A 14,404-nucleotide genomic window follows, 5' to 3' on the forward strand; every position below is an offset into this window, starting at 1 on the left:
GCCTCTAGCTTTCATCCAGATCATACCACTCGATCCATTGTCTACAGCCAAGCGCTACGATATAACCGCATTTGCTCCAACCCCTCAGACAGAGACAAACACCTACAAGATCTCTATCATGCATTCCTACAACTACAATACCCACCTGCTGAAGTGAAGAAACAGATTGACAGAGCCAGAAGAGTACCCAGAAGTCACCTACTACAGGACAGGCCCAACAAAGAAAACAACAGAACGCCACTAGCCATCACCTTCAGCCCCCAACTAAAACCTCTCCAGCGCATCATCAAGGATCTACATCCTATCCTGAAGGATGACCCATCACTCTCACAGATCTTGGGAGACAGACCAGTCCTTGCTTACAGACAGCCCCCCAATCTGAAGCAAATACTCACCAGCAACCACACACCACACAACAGAACCACTAACCCAGGAACCTATCCTTGCAACAAAGCCCGTTGCCAACTCTGTCCACATATCTATTCAGGGGATACCATCATAGGGCCTAATCACATCAGCCACACTATCAGAGGCTCGTTCACCTGCGCATCTACCAATGTGATATATGCCATCATGTGCCAGCAATGCCCCTCTGCCATGTACATTGGCCAAACTGGACAGTCTCTACGTAAAGGAATGAATGGACACAAATCAGACATCAAGAATTATAACATTCAAAAACCAGTTGGAGAACACTTCAATCTCTCTGGTCACTCGATCACAGACCTAAGAGTGGCTATACTTCAACAAAAAAGCTTCAAAAATAGACTCCAACGAGAGACTGCTGAATTGGAATTAATTTGCAAACTGGATACAATTAACTTAGGCTTGAATAGAGACTGGGAATGGATGAGTCATTACACAAAGTAAAACTATTTCCCCATGGTATTTCTCCCTCCCACCCCACCCCCACTGTTCCTCTGATATTCTTATTAACTGCTAGAATTAGCCTACCTTGCTTGTCACCATGAAAGGTTTTCCTCCTTTCCCCCCCCCCCTGTTGCTGGTGATAGCTTATCTTAAGTGATCACTCTCCTTACAGTGTGTATGATAAACCCATTGTTTCATGTTCTCTGTGTGTGTGTATATAAATCTCTCCTCTGTTTTTTCCACCAAATGCATCCGATGAAGTGAGCTGTAGCTCACGAAAGCTTATGCTCTAATAAATTTGTTAGTCTCTAAGGTGCCACAAGTACTCCTTTTCTTTTTGCGAATACAGACTAACACTGCTACTCTGAGACCAGCCAAACAATAGGCTCCCAGTTGATCAGTTACTAAAACACCGCATCTTCAAACATTGTAATACAGTAGTTGATATTTAGGTGACTGTTCTATAGATAACAAGGATATTGGGTTCTTTACTGAAGCTGACTGGGAAGTCCATGGAACCAATTCAATATTATAAAGAAAGAAAGAATTCCTGGTGTTTCATGTGGAAAGAGTTCAGAGGCCTGTAATTCCAGGAAGAGCTCTTCAGAGTTTTGAGACTCCAGTCTCTGAAGCATACATGGGTGCACAGCTGACAAGCTTTGCTGAATGAATCTGAGGCTTGCCACTTTTCAAATCTCTGGTGAACCTTACTATGCAGCTAGACTTCAGGATCAAAGATGGGAAGCTGTTTCCCTCTGTGCAGGAGTGAGGAAGAGAGATGCATAGAATGTATGAATGAGTGAAAACTAATGTTCACTTTGTGCTTGTAGTTCCCTTTGTAGCTAATTAGGGAGCCTTTTGGCATAATTACTCTGTTTATTTGTTTATCTGTTAGAAATTGAGTCACTAGACAGCTCCAGGTCTAAAATTTTCTCTCCAGTTGTGTGATCAATCTAACATTAGAAAGTTTCCAGAACAACTCATCTTTCTTCATATTTGTAGTACTGTATCAGTTAGAGGCTCCAACCAAGATTGGTGAACTCTGTGCTAGGTACTGTGTATATGAGAGTCACTGTCTGAAAGAGGTTGAATCTAAATAAATAACCCTGGCAAAGTGTGGTAGAAAAGAAGTATGTTCCCTTTTAGGGGAAAACTGAGGCACAGATGAGTTAAATTACTTGACTGAGATCACATGAGAAGTATATAGCAAACCCACTAATTTAACCTGGGTGGTCTTAGTCCTAGTCCAATGCCATTACTACAGGACTATGCTTCCTTTTTATTATTTCATACTGAACAAATCTTATGCTAAAAAAATAATTGTGTGCAAACCTACACTTAAAATGTCATTGCTACAATGAGTCTCCCATATCCATGGTGCGTTGTCCTAACCAGCAGGCTATTGGCTGTTTTGGGATGAGTCTGTCTGTTTTTTCATGAAAAATGTCAAAAGGTCTCAGTTTTGTTCTGAAGTGAGGTGAAAACAAATTGTGAAACCTCAAAATCTTTTTGCAAAATGGAATTCTTGTTTTCTGGCCAGCCCTATTTCTATCTGGAATCATGCATCTTGGTCAAACAGATTTTTCCCCCCTTCCCTTTAGCTGGAAGGATTTCTGCTCAGGTAGAGATAATGAGGGAGGGGAAATAAATAAGCAAGAGTCATAATATCAGTGTTTCATTTAAAAAATGAGTTCCTTCATTGTGGGCTGTCATCCCTATGATTTTAGTTGCATAGTCAGCCATCTCAAATTCTCTTGGGGAAAGTGAGGACATGGAATGGCTGTTGTACAAAAATGTAATGCATATATAAACATTGATTATTATGTCAAAACTGAGCAAATGAAATATGTGGATCTTTAATTTAAAATAACACTGGTGGACCCTGCCAAAAATGCCTTAAACAAACTGATAAAAGTTGCTGCTTGCCTTTCTTAGATTAAATAGGATAATATGCTTCTATATAAAAACAGTGTACCCATAAGTAAAAAAGCAGTTTTCATGGCAAACCCCTGCTGTGGTTTCTTTCATCAAGGATGTGAAAAATGATAATATTTTGATGATTATGTGGAGATGGTGCTGATGGGCAAAAATGAAAAGGGCTTGCCTCAGTGTGTTGTTCTGACCTCAATTTCTACCTGATTACAAGATCTCTTTCTCAGAACAAAGAAACCTACGAGGGATGGTTGTTCTTGAAATTAATTGTTTTGCAACTTGATTTTCCCCTGGGAATGTTTATCATATACCAGATATTCTTCTTTTTTTTGCTTTTGCTCAGAAAATCAGGGATGTTTTGTGGTTTTCTACGTCTAGTCTTTTCTTGTCTCTGTGCTCTGTAATAGTGAATTCACATCTCCTGACACCTTACAACTTAGTAATCATTTTTGACTGGGAACTTGACATGCTGCTATAGGTTAAGCTTTTGAAACTTGAATATAAGTCTAAAATAAGGCAGTATCTAGAAATACAAACAGACTGAAAGGGACATAGATAAGTTCTCCTTCCCCTACTCTCTCTGCTGCTGATCTAGTTTTCAACAGAGCCTATAAGACATGGGGAGTTCACCAATGTTGGTGGTGATTGTGCCAGATCTCAATACTCTGTGGTGATGCAGTATTGTATCATCTTATAGAGATGGGATGCACCATAGGGAAGAGAATGTGGACAAGAAGAAAAGTGTGTCTGAAAGAAGTAGTGTCCCCAAGGAAGCCCTCAGCCAAACAAGAAAGAGTATGTATGCATGTGCAATGTGTGGAGCTTTGGGGGAGGTGGATCCATCTTTGATTATCTCCATTCCTGAATGATTGTGATGGGTTGTATAGACTCCATGCTGACCAGAGAAGGGTTAATGATATGGGATTAATGAGCCACACCCTCCTTCACCCGCAAAAGCTTTAAGACTTGGTTGTTAAAAGGAGAGAGCCAATTAACTTGAGATGTGCATGGATGAGAAAGAAGACACCTTCTTTTGTGCTCCCTGAAGGTAAGCTTGGCTGTGGCCAGGACCCAACCAGAGACTAGTAGATGAGAATCTCCCTGGGTGAAGGTAGATCTGGCATGGGACTGTTTGTGTGTATGTTGTTACCCAGGACTATTGGGTTCCCTTTTTTGACCAGAGGTATTGTATTTACTCTTTTACTCAGGACATGAGTAGTGTCCAGACAGTGAGTCTTGGTCTGGTCCCTCTGGCAGACTCCTGGGGAGCAGACCACCTCTTTGGTATGCCCAAGGCCAGTACTGACCCTCCAAGTTTCCCCAGTAGCTAGAACATGACCTCCCCAGAGCTCCACTCTTATGGATACTCTGGTTTACAGTTCAATATTTTGGGGACTATATAGCAATTAAAGTGAGCTAACACAGACTCTGCAAAGGCACATGTAAACCATACATCTTTTGCTTATAGACAAAGCACTAGAGATATACAGTTCTATGGAAAAATAGGAAACACCCGGCAGCAAGAGTTTTCTCAGTTTTCACAGTCTGTCTGTCTTTCTCTCTCTCACACACACACACACACATCCCTGAGGGCCCTTTGGGTCTTAGTTGGTGTCCTTCAGAGTCAGGGGTCCTTCTGTATACCCTCTGGTTCTGGACTCTGCTTGCTAGAAGGGTTTTTTTAACAGCCATTTCTTGTCTGTCCCCTGGGTTTTTTCACTCTCCAGGACTCTAGGCTGCTGCCTTCAACCTTCTATTCATTACAGGAGATAAGCTACTAGCCAGTCTTTGGCTGCTAGCCTCCATTGCTCTGTTAGGAGAAAGTTATTCAATTGTTGATGGTCCTTAATAGTGCTCTAATTAGGAATAGATCCTCCCTCTTATCATAGGTGGGATGATGCAATCTAACATGACAATATATGGTGCCAAACTTCACTAAGGATATAATTTTAGCATTCAAAAGATCAAATTAATTCATCCGTTCATAGAAATGGATTTCCAAAACTGTCACAGTATCACATGGGACAATGAATCTGTATTGATTTTAAAAACAACAAATAAAAATGTAGGGGCTAGGGAGGTTTTAACCCCAGAAAATACTAAAATCCTCTAAGTGTGGAAACTGCACTGGATATTTCAAACTAGCCAGAATTAAGACTTTTCCCTATGATCTCTTCTGGTTTTCTTCCTCCACTTACTTTTTCCTCATTTCCCTGCCTATTCTCTCCATTTTTCCCATCCCCTGTGGAAGAAAAGGGAAGCTGCTGAAGGAGCAGATTGGCAACACTTCTCCTTCTGCCAGATACTACTGCAGCTTCACCTTCTGGAAGGAAGGCCAGGAGAACAAACTCTCCTGTTTTTCTCTCTTGAGTTTTTCCTAACTGAGTCTTCTTGTTAGCTAGTAGGGATAAAAAAGAGAGGCATAGAGTAGCTCTGCCTCCCAAGCTGAGGAAGGAAAGAGCTTCCTATGATTTTTAGCAGAGAAGAAAGTACTCTACTCCTTGACAGTTCTCTTATTTTAACCCCTGGGGAGGAGGAAACACCATCTGATACCATCCTCCTGTGTGTTCCTGCACAGGGGCAGTGAGGGCATTAGGGGAGTTTGCATAGAGCTGTTCCCAGTTCCACCAGCTCCCATCCTCCACACAGAGACACTAGTTAATGAAAGACTCACTAGGAAGCTGGTGTGAAAACTTGCTTCAGTGTGAGCTTATGTGTGCCTCCCTTAACACGGAGTGTGGATATGGGGAAGGGGTTGAAGCCTGCCTGAGTCTGCATTTTGGGGAGCACATGGGGGGCAAGAACTTGCATGTCTGTGTATTTTGTATGGGTTGCACATGGAGTGTGGAAAGAGTGAAAACGTGGGGGAGGGGAAGGAAGGAAAAAAACCAAAAGGAAAGTAGAGGGAGTGGTTGGGGAAAGAGAAAAAAAAATTGGGAACAGCGATCTATATCAGCATATGGAATAAAATAAATAAAATAAAAATGAAACTGAAGGAAATTAGAGGAAGTGATAGTCATCTGTAGAAAAATATGTATATTAGAGCTGTGTATGTCATTTACCTCTGAATTGGTCACGTTTAGGTTCTCGGGAATATGGAATAAAAGAAAAGCAATAGAGTGAAAGTAGTGAAGAAGAAAGGGGTGGGGAAGAATGAAAGAGAGAAAGTTTGTTTATTTAATAGAAAATGTAAATACCAAAAGTTGCAATAAAAGACCATAAAAACTTTACCCTTTTATTTAAAGAAAAGAGATGAGATAGAATACACTTTTTGGGATGTGTGGAAAATTCACCTGGGGAAGCACAATGACTTGGAGCCAGCCCCGGCAAGCCTTTCTACATCTCTTCCTGGAACTAAAGGGTTTTTGTTTTGTTTTGAATTTAATTGAAAAATACCCTATTTTCTGGTTTCCACCCTTTCTCAGTTTTTTTTTGTGATTGCACGTATAAAATAAGTTCTAAACTACATCTTACTCCCCTAGATTCACTAAGACTTACCCCTGAATTTGGCCCTATGGTTAATGTCTGGAGGACCAGGAAATGGTATGGAAGTCTGTAGAGAATGGATATCATTCTGTTAATGCTGAGACTACTTGCTTATATTCTCTGTTTATACTTTGGATTTCACTAAACAAAATTGCAGTCTACTCTTTCCTCATAACATATCATATCTCTCCTTATTCATAGCATGTCCTCAATAAGGGTTTGTATGAAGACGTGACGAAGATAAACTTGGCTTTGCTCTGTGTGTGTTTATGTATAATACTAAAAATATTTTGTTACCACAAGAAGCTGACCTTTGCAGCTAAGGATTTATTCATAATACTCCATGTAAACTTTTTCAGATTAGTGGTGAACAGAAAACAGAAGGTACTGCAGCAGTTCTAGCTCTGAAATCCTGACTGGCAATAACGAGCATTAAGGCTTTCAAAACATAGGAAGCCAAGCTCAGCTTACTCATGTTAGTTAACTTTTTTTCAAGACTATTATGCAGCAAAGTATAAATCATAGCACAATAAAGATCTGTTCTATGGACCTGGAAGCCTAAATCCCTGGGCTCAGATGTGAAAAAGTAATCATATTCCATAACCAATTAAAAGCTAAGAATTACATTGGGGAGAAGCAGGAGATAAGAATTGCTAGAAAACAATATTACAAACAGTTTTGCACTACTACCCTTCAGTGGATTTTGATTTGGTGAAGAACACAATACCATCAAATTGAACTGCTTAGTTGTTAAATCAAAAATGTGAACATCTAAACAAGGTAACTTTAATTAAAATCTAGAGTCCTGTGCACTAAAGTTTTATGCACCCTTTCTAATCTCTTTGCTCCTGGAAATAATGAGTGCACTGAAATGTATATGAAGTAAGAATATTCAGAGTCCAGGGTCTCCAAATTCATAAATTTCCATGAACAAATACTTCTTCCATCCCCAAATCTTGGCTCACTTCTCACAATGTAGCTCTTACAACCATCTGCTGCACTATCTCTATCTTCTCCTCCTCCTAACACCACAACTGCTCTATCCTCACCTTCACTCCATACACCACAGTGCTGCTCTCTTCAGTCCCACTGCATGTGTCCCAGTGTCCTGTGTCACTGTCATTTCCCTCCTGCAGTCACCTCAGGCTCCAGCACCTAGCCGAAGCTCAAAAAAAAAAACCAAAAACAGTGTGGAACCTGAGTGAGACGGTGGGATGGTGAGAGGGTTTGGCTGCAAGGCAAGATCCTTAAGGAGCATTGAGCCACTTCTTCATAGTCGGAAGATCTGGGATTTGTAGCAAGCCATGAGATGACTTCAGACAACAGAAATGGTTAAGTAGGGTTCTTGCATGAAGTATCTCTTGCCAGGTCTGTTGAGCAAAGCAAGATTGGGAACTGGGGTGTGGTTTCCATACACTGGGGTAAACATATGTCTGTGGTATATGCCTGCCCAACAAATGCACTGTAGTGGGAAATGTACTGAGCTGGTAACCAGGAGACATTGAGTTCAAATCTCTCCTCTGACTGCTGTTTATATTTCCATGTGTTTTATATCTCTCATACTCACACCTTAGAAGGCAGTAAAGTATTCCATGCAGAAGTAAATAAAATAGAACCTGCACAAAGTCCTTTCAGGTAGAGATCAGAATAGAATCCAGATAAGATGAAATAATTTACCACTAAGTGCCTAGGGTTAGGAAGAAGCTTCTGCTAAAATTAGTCTCTGTTTGTCCATCAGGAATGTTTTGCATCTTCTGAAGTATCTGCTGCTGGTCCCAGTCTGAGATAAAGTACTGAGATAAAGATGGATTATTGGTCTGACCTGCTATGACAATTCCTGTTTTGTTGTGTTCTTACCTATAATGAAGTCATGGGGTTGGCCACATATAATTGAGAACAGAGTTTGGCTGGTGTGTAACATAATCCGGATATCAAGTTCCACTAACATTTAGACAAGTAGGAAATAGACATTGAAATAATCTTTAGTATTAAATTTGAACAATTAATTGAAAACTCTGTTTTTCAATTGTAGCTTTCAGTGAACTGTTTCTTTTACTCTGCTGTTTTGATACATTTTTAGAATGATATGTCCCCAATGCAGCATGTTGCATAAAATCAGAATTTAATTTATTAGCTTATTGAACACTCCTAACTTCTTTAAAGTCAGCTACAGTTCATCTATGGAGGTAGTTGGCAGTCTCCCAGGTTGCAATTTGGCATTACTACTCTTTAATCAAATAGTGAATTTCAAATGCTTTCTGTAGCTGATCATAGTTGGGCCACAATTTTGTGACTTGAATTATGTGACTATGTAGACAAAGCAGACCATATAGTTATGTGTGTGTTTGTGTTAGTGAATACAGTATCGGTAATAAATGTCCACTAACTTCCCTGGGCACGTCTACATCTTCCAAACAATATAATGGCTTGCAATTAGTAGATCACACAATAGGATAGAGGGTTGTCATAGCAATACCCACAACAGTTTGAAAACTTTGACAAAGGGTTTTCTCACCTGTCTACCTCTCGTGCAATACAGCTTAAAAATAACTGGCCCATTTCCAAGTCACTTAGAGTTTTCAGAGGTGTGGGGGAGCCTTGGGAGATGTTTTGGCAGGAGTGAGGAAGGATTTTTAGCCTAGAGTATATTCTAAACACCCAACTCTAGAAATTCTTCTTTGATCCTGGCCTATACTAATGGAATGCACCTTCCCCCATGACTGGTGCTCATCCTGCTCCTTGAGCCAGGAAATCATTATGGAGAAGTAGGCATATCACAAGTGCAGCCTGGGAGTTCAGAGAGGGATCTGGTATGATTCCAAAGGATACAGAGCAGGCAGTCTGTGTTATAGAGTGGGAATCTGCTGGGAGTAACCACTGATGGATTGTGAAAAGTTAAGTGAGACTTTCTCCTTCTTTGTTAGGAGTGGTGGGATCAACAGTTAGAGAGGTGTCTGTTAGGGATAGGGATGAAGGTGAAGCAGAAAAGGAGATTCTTTTCTTCTGGAATGGAAGATGGGTGTTTTCTAAGGATTAATTACCAATTTGAAGATTTAAGTGTCATAATCCTAGAGCTAACTGCTCTCTTAGTGCCAGAGAATGTAGACCCACAAAGATGTCTGAACCAAGGCCAAATCCTGTCCCTAATATTTTAGGGCACAGTGGCTTTTTCCCTTTTAATATTTTCTCACAACTTAAGTACATAAGAATGACTATAATGGGTCAGACCAACAATCTATCTAGCCTAGTACCCTGTCTCTGACAATGGCTGGTGCCACATGCTTCAGAGGGAATTAATAGAACAGGGCGATATGTCCCATTGCCCAGCCTGATTTCTGATAGTCGGAGGCTTAGGAACACCAGAGCATGGGGTTGAATCCCTGACTATCTTGGCTAGTAGTCCCTGGATCTTTTTTTTTTATCCAGTTATACTTTTGGCCTTCCACATCCCCTGGCAATGAGTTCCACAGATTGACTGTGCTGTGTGAAGAAGTACTTCCTTATGCTAGTTTTAAACCTGCTGCTTATTAACTTCATCAGGTGAGCCCTAGTTCTTGTACTATGTGAAGGGATAAATAACATTTTTCTGCTTTTTCCCCCCCCCACATCATTCATAATTGTATAGACCTCTCATATCCTCCCCTTAGTTGTCTCTTTTCTAAGCTAAATGGTCCCAGTCTTTTTAATTTCTTCTTATATGGAAGCTGTTCCATACACCTAATCGTTTTTGTTGCCCTTCTCTGAACCACCTCTTTTTTAAAGCTGCTTGTAAAGGTACTCTTCCACCCAGGCAATAGGAAAGAATACAGTGATGTCATTGACATTTTACTAAGCCTTATAATATGAAGTTGGCCTTTGCGGTCACAATTCATTCCAATTGTGATAATGTATTCTGGCAAATAAAATTTATTTCTTTAAAGTCAGGTTGTCTAATGTTTTTAGAAAACATTAAGTATTCATCATTTTCCAACAGTTACCCCAGTTACAGCCAGATTTTTTTCAATACAGTTTAGCTCCCATTTCAGCACTAAATGGAATGGTGAGATTTTCAAAAGTGATCAGTAATAACCAGCTCCCACTGAAAACAATGCCAGGAGAAGGGAAATAAGCTAATCAGTACAATGGGTCCAAAATGACCCATATAGCTTTACAGAGACATACTTTTTAACACCTGTACAGTGGTCTTAAATCACATTTACCAAGTAGATTGTTCATGGCAATGTAAGGATGGTCTTTGAGTGCTTCAGAAGAGATCCTAACATAATGCAGTAATTGATAGAACAGAAATGATAGAGCTCAGAGTAACTTGTTCTGATCTAAAAAAACGAGGCTGGGATATGTGCCAATTTTTAAACATCTTTTAAGTTAATATCCTGACATACAGTTTCAAGTTCTTGGGTGGAATTTTCAAAAATTCCTAAGTCAATGGAACTTATGCTCTTGTCACTTTTGTGGTTTTGAAAATCCTACCCTTTGTTTCAGTATAAGCAATGAAGATCACTGTAAATGGTCTGGCCCCTCCCAAACACTTACTCATCACCTGAAGTTGCGCTATAGGAACCCTTCCTCAGTTTTCCCCTTTCAAGAGACTTCTCAAATTCCACACATCTTTCTTCTCCCCCCCTTTACCCCCCAATAAAGACCCTTCTCCCGAAGTCTAATGTATTGACATAAGACAAAATAAAACTAAGTCCTGTGGCTTCTCTTCTCCCCCTGAATCTGTTCTTTGTAGCTCTTCCCTGCCTTGGCAGGCCACTCTCAACCCTAACTGGCCAGAATCTTTTCTTGCTCCTAAAGAGTCTGCTGTCCCTGGCCCTGAGCCAACTCCATACTCTAGTCCCTGGTCCAAGGGTTCCTTGCAAATTCCTCCTGCTCATTGCTGCTCTTCCACAGCTTGTTTTTCTCTGAGTTTCTATCCCTTTATGCAGCTTCCTACTACCTTTTTTGTAAGGGAATTGCCTGATGCCTGCTGAAGCCTGCCTACTAGTAACTAGGGTTGGCTGGTCCTAAACCTCTAGCCCTTAAAGACCCTGTCACAATCACCCAGGTATTTCCGGTGAAATCCTGGCCTCACTGAAGTTTTGCCATTTAATGGGGCCAGGATTTCATCCTTATTAATTGATGAAGCGTATTGGAGGAAGTGAGGATAAAAATTGGCAAAGTTATGAGGCTAAAGGATAACAGAACCCCTCTAAATAGATTTCAGATCTGTATGGATTATGGGGTGCCTGAAAAGGCACCCCATTGAGAAACACAGACATATATTCAATGTTGTTTCATTACAACTCAAGAATTAACACTTTTATTTAATGTTCCATATTAAAGAAGATATATTTGAGGATCTTGTCTTCTCAAGAAGTATGAGAAATATGTAAGTCACTGAAGGTTCTTTTAAACCTTATCAAACCTATGAAAAGAAGCATAAAATGTCAGCAATGAAATTAAACTTGGACTTTGGCTAGGTAGGTAAATTTGACACTCTTGATGAACAACTGTCCTGATTGACTAGAGATGATTTTGGCTCCAATTTCTTGTCAAACATTTTAGTTTCTTGCTGCGTGAAAGTGCTGTTCAATTTCTGATATTTCAGCATCACTCTTTTGCTATTACAAAGCTGGTGCCGTTGGCTGTCAGGCCTTTACAGTTTCAATTGGCAGACTAATCTGTCTTCAGCATGATTAGACAGAAATGTGTCTCATTCAGATGATGCTCCAGCCTACGGCTGCACCAGCCCCAGGAAATTTGAGTATATTAGCTTCAAAGAAACTGTCTGCATCCCCTTCTGACAAAATACTCTGCAAACTCAAAGTATCCTCCAATCTACTCCTCAAGATATGTTCTTTCTTTTAAATATTTACTCTTTACATGAATAGCTTTGCAATTTGTCTTGGTTCTATCAAGTTTTATAGAAAAAAGCACTAAACTATTCTTTTTAGTGCAATTAAAATTGCATTAATTCATTGCAAGGAATAATGGGGAAAATAGACAACTAGCCCAGGATGAAATTGTCTCAAATTTGGAGACAAGGCACATGTACAGTATGACAAGGTACTACTTATTTAATGTCAGTTTGGGTAATGGTCTCATTAGTCCAGCAATTATTTTCCTCAAAACAATATGGTCTATAGCCTTATTTGGTAGGGAAAATGTGTGTGTGTGTGCGTGCAGGGATGGGGGGTTGTTTTTTGTGTGTTGTTTTTCCTGTTGAATAAGTTGGTTTTAAGAGTTTGACTTTAGATACCTCTTCCATTATTACAGCCCTCTTATGTTAATACAGCAAATGATAACTTAATGTATTCAAGTCAATAAAGACAAATTGAGTTATGTTTGTGTGTATATATAAATACACATGCATTCACACTTCATATACGTGAACACTTTATGGTCTAGAAAATAGTATCTCACAAAACAATCCTAGTTTGCATGCAAATTTAACCATAAATTGTATTTTTCTATGTGCTAAACTGTCATTCTTCAAATAATCTAGTGTTACATGCTGTAACATTTAGTGCCTCTATAAGCTACTTATTATCAGTAATTGTATTGCCCCAAATCCCTGTTTTCCTAAGAGTAAAATGGTCTGCCTTGCACTTTGTCATTTCCAATAATGCATGTCTCAACCTCAGATCCTACTTGTAAAATAAATCCTACCAATGTAAAATAAAAATGCAAAAATGAAGTTATCAAAAACGGTATTTAGGGTGTAGTAGTAGGATTCACACTGCACAGATGTTCAGCAGAAATGAGATTTGTACTCAGAATGTGCAAGAGTATTACCTATTTTATTATTCTGACTGTATGCATCAACCTGGGTATATGACCTTGACTGGTGCTTTAAAAATCCCAGTTCTAACTGCAGGTATAAGAGTGAAGAACTGTTAAACAAATGTGGCTGGCCATGGTATGCCTGTCTGTTTTTTACTGAAGTACTTCTCTTGAGAAGAGAAATAAAGGGAATGCATTCAAAATGCAAACCAACCACAAACCAATTACACATATGTGGCAGCGTACCCTCCCAGGTCTTCTAAAGCTGTTATCTGCAATGTTATGGTTGAGACCTACGCCCAGTCCTGCTCCTGTTGAAGGGCAAGGGTGTTCTGTCATTGACTTCAAAGAAAGCAGAATGCAGCCCTGTATCTGCCTGGCAATAAAATGATGCGAGGCTGATAGTATAAATGAGTTTCAGACATTTTTTCCCTCTGCCTTGAAAACCTCCCGAGAGCAAAGCACCTGAACCATATGTATATTGCAGTCACCAACACTGTGACCTGTAGTGCAGCTGCATCAACGCCTGGGGAAAAGGAAAAGTAGATACAACCCAAAAATTCAATATTCCCATCTCTATTGGACACAAAAGGTGAACCACTGATCATACCCCACCCTCAGTCATTCTAAAAACATCTTCTCCAGTTAATGTGAGAAGAGGCATAGCTATGATTAGTTTCCCCTTCTGCTTAATCTTCAGCAAGATCCTCAATACTGAGGATACTTCCCCAAATATATAATCTGTCTAATTCTGAAAAGAAACCATTCTGATATTAACTAGACCTTCTTTTGTCCAGTATGTTAACATAGGTAATGCTCTGACTTCCTGAGCATGATAAATCTCTCTGGGGAGTAATTTATTGTAGTTCTAAACAAGTTCTTCAAGCCCTGTTCTTCCTCAGGAATTCAGTTATTCAGTAATTAATGCCATTTTGAATTAAAACATTATATATCTGTCTCCATATGTTCCAGGCTACAACCTAAAGATATCTCACAATCATCTTGTGCCCCAAGATATGACAGTGGCAAAATCACAAAACCACATTTATACGAATTAAGGGTTTGATCCGGCTATCTGTTAAGCATCCACATTTCCTGTTCATTTCACTGAAGATTGAATGTGCTCAGAATCTTGCAGGTGAACATCTTCAAAGAAATGCAGTTTAGAGATTTAACATCAAACCCTATACGTGTACTAATTTTTTTTCCCCCTTGGGTTTTTTTTGGGAGGGGTGTTTGTTTTTGTTAAATCTGCCAACATTTGGTATTATAGAAGCAACCCTGATAAAACTGTAAAACACATAGGAAAGCTTTGCCACAAGAAATATGTAATGCAATAAAATCATGGTTT

Source organism: Dermochelys coriacea, chromosome 8 (assembly GCF_009764565.3).
Source record: "Dermochelys coriacea isolate rDerCor1 chromosome 8, rDerCor1.pri.v4, whole genome shotgun sequence".
NCBI classification, from domain to species: domain Eukaryota; kingdom Metazoa; phylum Chordata; order Testudines; family Dermochelyidae; genus Dermochelys; species Dermochelys coriacea.